The sequence below is a fragment of the Lathyrus oleraceus genome, chromosome 7 (assembly GCF_024323335.1).
Source record: "Lathyrus oleraceus cultivar Zhongwan6 chromosome 7, CAAS_Psat_ZW6_1.0, whole genome shotgun sequence".
Lineage (NCBI taxonomy): Eukaryota > Viridiplantae > Streptophyta > Magnoliopsida > Fabales > Fabaceae > Lathyrus > Lathyrus oleraceus.
Window position 1 is genome coordinate 491,606,542 of NC_066585.1, and position 6,929 is coordinate 491,613,470.

The window sequence follows — 6,929 nt, forward strand, 5'->3', positions numbered from 1 at the left end:
AATTTAACCTAACTTCAATGCATCAAGAGATTCGAGCCAAAGAACATTCATCCAACAAACTTTAAATCATGATAACTTTCTCATTTCTTCATGGAATTCAATGATCTAAAGTGCAACATAACCACCAATGAAAGATCTACAACATGCATACATCAATTTCAAGAATCATGAGAGTCGAATTCCAACCTTAATTGAAGTGCAGAACTGGAATCGGTTGTTTCAAGCCTTGCCAAGTCCAAACAGTCCTTCTTTAGCTCTTGTATGATGATTTGGATGAAGGTTTGGAGGTTGATCTTGCACGATCTAGCTGGAATCTTCAACTGCCATTGATGAGCAAATGCTTCAACAGTCCTTCAACTTGCACGAAATCTTTGGAATCTTGCTTCAAACTTGTTCTACAATACTCATGGATGATGATTCAATCAAAAATGAAGCAATGCTTATGAAGAAAATTGAAGAAAAGTGAGAGAGAAAAATTGTGAAGATTTGTGAATTAGATCTAGATCTGAGAATTCTGTTATGTTAATCACAAAACAGTTATGATTATGCTATATATATGATCTGTTAATGATGTATGCTAATCATGATTAAGCAAATGCAAAGGTATTAGTGAAATTGAAGTGTTATGGCCAATTGTGCAATTCACCTCATGTGCATGAAATGGATGCTACAGTGCACGAAATCTGTGCCAAATCCACTTGAAATGTTGTTTAAGAGCCAAGGCAAGTGATTGGAAGTGAAAGCAATGCATATTTTTCAAATTGTAATTTTCCCTCCAAATTTCAAATGAAAATGCCAAAAATTTTGTGATCAAAATGCATGGTATGTGATGCATGTTTTGGATAGAACATGTCAAAACAAGAATGTTGCAAAAAAAACCACTTCAATTGGCCTTATGGTTCAAAAGTTATGCACTTGTGAAGTTCAAATTATCTTGACCATGACTTGACCATATCTTCTCAACCATACATGAGAAATTCATGTTCTTGGGCTTTTTGGAAAGGTGAGAACAAGATCTTCAACTTTCATGTTGGACAAAATTTCATTTGAAGCATTTTTGATGATGTAATCTTGAGGAGAAAACCTTTCCATTTTTGGCAATTTTGAATTACAAGTCACTTTCTATTTTTGGAAAGTTTTCTCCTGACTTTATTTTCTTCAATGTTGATGTTTGAAATGTCAAATGAGACTTGTTTGAACATGAATGAAGTATTTCTAACCCTCTCCCACCTCCAAATCCATCAGTTGACTTTTGGTTGACTTTTTCAGTTGACAGATGACTTGGCCAAGCACAGATGAATTTGAGCCTCAATCAGTTGATGAAATGGCTCCAAAATGAAACCCTAGCTTTCACAAGCTCCATGAAACTATGTGATGATCCCCATCTCAATGAAGACCTCATCTCCTTAACAAACCCTGATAGGCACAATTCAACTGATTAGGGTTGACCAGAGGTCAAAACCCTAATCCCAAGGAAAATGATCAAGCACAATGAACCTCTTGGTGATGACAAGACCATGATGATGATGATATACCATTTTAACCAAGATAATATCCAACCTCCTTTAGGAACCAAGAAACCCTAATTGGAACACAAACCCTCAGATGGCTAGTGATCAATTCAATGAAACCCTCAAGCTTGAATCTTTTAACCTCTTTATCTTCTGAGCAAGACTTAGGAGGATGACTTGCTTATTGTTTCCACATGATATGCAAAGATGCAATGACTAATGTCCTACAAGATGAAATGCAATATGCTAAGCTAGTCCCAAGAGAGGAGGGCAAATTTTGAGGTGTTACACTGACTGACTCCATAAATCATGGATGCCATTATGCTCCTTCCTATCCCATTTTTCAGAAACTTTTGAAAGGCTTTTTCGTATTTATAAATTATAGTGTTTGAAGTTTGTGGAGCTTGAGATAACGCTTCTTCCAGTTTTAAACAATTTTTCTTTGCTGCATCTCTTAGTGATGTTAAAACTTTGTTTTCATCTTTTAGTTCTAGAATTGTTATCTCAAGTTTGCCACATTCCTCAAATTTTTCTTCAAGACAACCTTTTCTTCGTCAGAATCTGCGTTACTCTGTTAATCTGAGATCTTTGTGATGTGACATCAGAGCTTCTGATAGTCCTGGTCTTTTAGATCCTCAGTGTTGATTCAAGAGAAGGTTTAGAGCTTCTGATATTCTGCTATGATGTTTTGCTCAGAGTCAGAACTTCTGGAGCGCGCTTCTTCTTCAGATGCTTTAGATCTTCTGGTACTTTGTATCTGATTCGATTATGTATTTGATAAAGGATCAGATTCCTTTGTTCTTGTTCAGAGTCCTGCACACTTAGAAAATTTTCGTTAGAGTGCCATTTTTGGTTTCGTCCTTTGTTATCATCAAAATCTTGGAATCTGTTGTAGAACAATTTTTTGTTCTTACAAAAATTACAATACCAATTAACTAAAGAAGAATAACATATGAGTTCCCTTGAAGGATTGGCCTCTAATGGCTTCCAATGCTCTCAAAATCACTCTTTGATGCCGTAAAATCATGCTTCGTGTGCCAAATTTCGTAACCCTTGTGAAAATGCAGAATTTCCCCTTTTAAAGACGTCAGAATGGACCAGAACACATCAGAAAAAGGCCCAGAAAAGTGATCATCGCACGCACGATACCATACATCGTGCGCGATGCAACTTTTAATGCCATATCGCGTGTGCGATGCTGCATGATGGTGGATGTGATTATATCCGAAGCTTCATATTTTTTTGCTCCTTTTTAACTCAAATTTTAACTAAGTCCAAAATTTGCATACTTAGCTCATTTTCCCTCATTCTTTGGTCATTCCTTCTTATATTTGCTTGACTTTAACTTGTTTTTCTTTGATTCTTCGACTTAATATATTAATGAGAGATTGTCATCAAGCATTTCAACACGGTCTTAAAGTAGGGGAATTCAATGAATCCTTAGCTCAAAAACCGACATCCAACATGGATGAGGTTATTACCATAGCAGAATTCTACATAAAAGATGAGGAAAGTAACATGGAAAAGAGATCCCGAGAAGCCAAAGAAAAGGTGTGAGTTAAAGAGGAACGATCCGGGCATAGGAATGATTATCCTACATCTGGACTCCGAGATCGGTCAACAATGAGGTCAGCCCGGCGTATGACTAACAAAGAAGTTAAGTACACACCGCTAAAGTTAGGACGAGTAGATATCCTAAGAGAAGTTTACATGTCTCCGCATCTATTTTTGCCTTCCCGTTTGCCAAGATTGGGCGCCCGAGAATCACCAACCCTTACAAATCATTTCTCATGTAGATCACCACAAATTCTGCAGGTAAGGTCAAACCATCGATGTGAACTAGCACGTCTTGTACAAACCTAGCAGAAGAGTCACAGATGAATCGACCAAAGTTAGTGTCATGTTGCTCAGTATGATCTCTCATATTCCTTAAATTTTCTCAGCGACATGATATTGATGCTCGATCCTAAGTCACATAAAACGTGTGGGATTTTCACCCCCCAATGGTGCAAGTGATGTTGGACTCCCCTGGATCTTTCATCTTTGGTGGAACTTCCGACAATTCTATTGTCTCCTCTTTTTCTTCCATGTTGACCCATTCTTGTGTCAACTTCTGCTTTCCACCTTTCATCAATACCTGCATAAACTTAACAAACTTGGGAATTAATTCTAAAATTTAATGAAAAGAGAGACTTACCTAAAGTTGTTTCAACATATCTTTAAGATTTTCAAACATTCCGGACTCATCATCCTGTAGCAGTTTCTTCTTAATGATGGGATATGGTAGTTTTTTGTAATTTGGTAAAGGTGGGTTTGGTTCATTCAAAATTTGATCCTCTAGTCTCTTCCACGGAGAATTTTTATCAATGAAGTGATCAAGGGTGATCCCTCTTTCTATTAGATGACAGACCTATATATAGAGGGGGGTGAATAGATCCCAAGTTAAAAATTTATTCAGAAATTTTTCTTAAAAAAATTATGACGCGGAAGCAAGTTTCTAATATTTCCCAGATCAAAAATCGTCTAACTAAACCTACTATTGAATAGCCCGAATATGCATAAAGGTGTCAATGGTGTGATAATAATCCACAAGTTTATTAACAACACTTAAAACAACAAATTGAATACTCTATTATAGTAAAGGTGTATGTCCAATGATAACAACACACAAAAAACTAGTTGAAACAATTTATCAAACATTTTGCATGCTATCAACAAAGTTTGGATGTTAGTATAGTGTTTGTAGTTCTTAGAAATCAAATCACTACCAAATGGTATGTGATTACCACAACAACACAAGTTTTACAAATGACTCAAAAGTTATTATCGAAACAATGTTGATCAAGAGATCAAAGTAATCGACAATTTATGAATCGAAAAATAAAAGAGATAGATAGATAGATAGATAGATAGATAGATAGATAGATAGATAGATAGATAGATAGATAGATAGATAGATAGATAGATAGATAGATAGATAGATAGATAGATAGATAGATAGATAGACAGAGAGAGAGAGAGAGAGAGAGAGAGAGAGAGAGAGAAGGGGAGTACACAAGGATTTGTTTAGGCAGTTCCCCAATCGACCTCGCTATGGGTACTTCTGCCCTCAATTCAAATTTGAATTGAGATATTGTTATAATAAATCTTACTTTGCAAATGTATGTATACAAGGGATGAGAAATCAAATCCCATAAACCCTAAGTTTTTTCTTGACTCTAGCACCTCCAAAAACCTTGATCAAAGATTGATCAAGTCACCAACAATGCCGCTTTAATTCACCTGTTGTTGCTACTTCCTTGCACGACCTCCTCGTCTCAAGGCTTTCACCCGACTGAATTAATCCCAAGCACACACTTGTTGAACCCAAGATTTGTCAACACAATCCACCGTTTCACGCTACTCCCTTGCATGCACCTATTCCAAGGCTTTCACTCGATCGGATATGAATTGCAAAATCTTGTCCAAAACCTTCAAACCTTAAAGATCTTGAAGGAAAACCCCACCTCAAATTTCTTATTTGAATCCCTCAAAGATCTCAACCCAATATTCTCGGTACAATAAACCTAATTAGACGTTATCAATCCTAATCTAGATGGTACCCAATCAAAAATTGATTATGTGTAGTTTGATTTTGTGTATGTATAAATTGAATTGAAGATGATGGGATGCTTTGAAATCCTGGATTCATGTAGGTTTTACTCACTCTAGAAACCTTATTAGATAATGATGCATGTATGAAGTATTTATATGCATGGGTGATATAGCGCAAAAAGGAATGCAAAGGACTTGAGAAAAATATGATTTTTTTAAAAATTACATCGCATAGGTCGACCTATAAAAGTTATGTGTTGGCTTGTTTGATGCATAGGTCGACCTATCTAAAGTCACGTGTCGACATGTTTGATGCATAGGTCGACGTGTCTAAAGTCAGGTGTCGACCTATGACTGTTATGAACTCCTTATGTGTCGACCTGAAGACTCGGCACATGAAACATAAACTATAGGCTTTAATACTGTAGCATATGTGGCTACCTATATAATGCATGTGTCGACCTATAGCCAAGAAATTGTTTCCATAGGTTGACCTGTAATTGCATGTGTTGACCTATACTGTAGTTTTTCACAAAAATTGATTTTTCATGCATGTTTGATGCATGAGACCTTTTCCATGTTGTTTTCAAATATTTTTATGCTTCCTAATGCTAAGATACACATAAAGAATCATAGGATACCATCCAATATACATTAATGCTAAAGTATCCTAGATTTGAGATCATACAAACCACATCTAACGGAAGTTGCACTCACATACTCCCCCTTTTTTATGATGGAAAAACTTGTGATGATGCGGTCGAAATGAAAAACTCCCCTTGAATATATGCATCCCAAGATCCCCCTGAATATATGCATCCCAACTTCATATTGCTTCTCCCCCTTTGACAATATCAAAAAGAAATGAAGCACTCCGTGAGAAGAATCTGAAATCACGCATAAACAAATATAACACACAAAGGCGGTTTGCAAAGATAAGTGCATCAAAATGGTATCACTCACATATAATGACTTGCATATTGAAAAGGAATACATAAACATAAATAAAAGACAATAATGCAATAATAGAACATAATTGTCACAACTTATGCAAAATAACACAACACAAACATAAAAAATGAAGGATACAATGAAAAAAAATCTTGAGTTGCTACAAAAACGACACAATGACCTGACATATACCTTTGGTGCTATCGAAAGCTTCACACACATGTGCTCTAGCAAGGCGATAAATGAAGTATCACCATACAAACCAAAAACAGATATACAACCATAACCATGACACACAATCAAGATTATTATTTAAAATGTGACATGTTCAATCACAATTCATGAGAAAATATGTACCAAACCAATGCACCAATCATTATATTTCGAGTAAATGAAGATAGCATAATGTCACTATAAGTATATAAATTTACATACATTAAGGAAAAGCATACATGAAATATCTTATATGCGAAGAACATCAATTATATGGACCATAAATAACGTGTGAAAGGAAAAGCATACACAAAAAAGAAAATGAAACAATAATACCTTGCTTGTGAAATGATGAGGAATGCACTATTATGAAGTATGCCTTTCAAAGAAGATTACATGGACAAGATATATTCGAAGTGAATTAACATAACATTTAGGCAAGTGTTGAGATGTCCAAAATCCCTAATTCCCGTCGAATGTGAAAGAAGGGTTTGGTCGAATGTGGTGTTGTAAAGATATCGGCAAGTTGATTTTTACTATCAACATGCTCAAAATCGACGTCACCTTTCTCAATATGATCGCGTAGGAAATGATGACAAATCTCAATATGTTTAGTATGAGAATGTAGCATAGGGTTCTTAGTTAGGTTAATGGCATTAG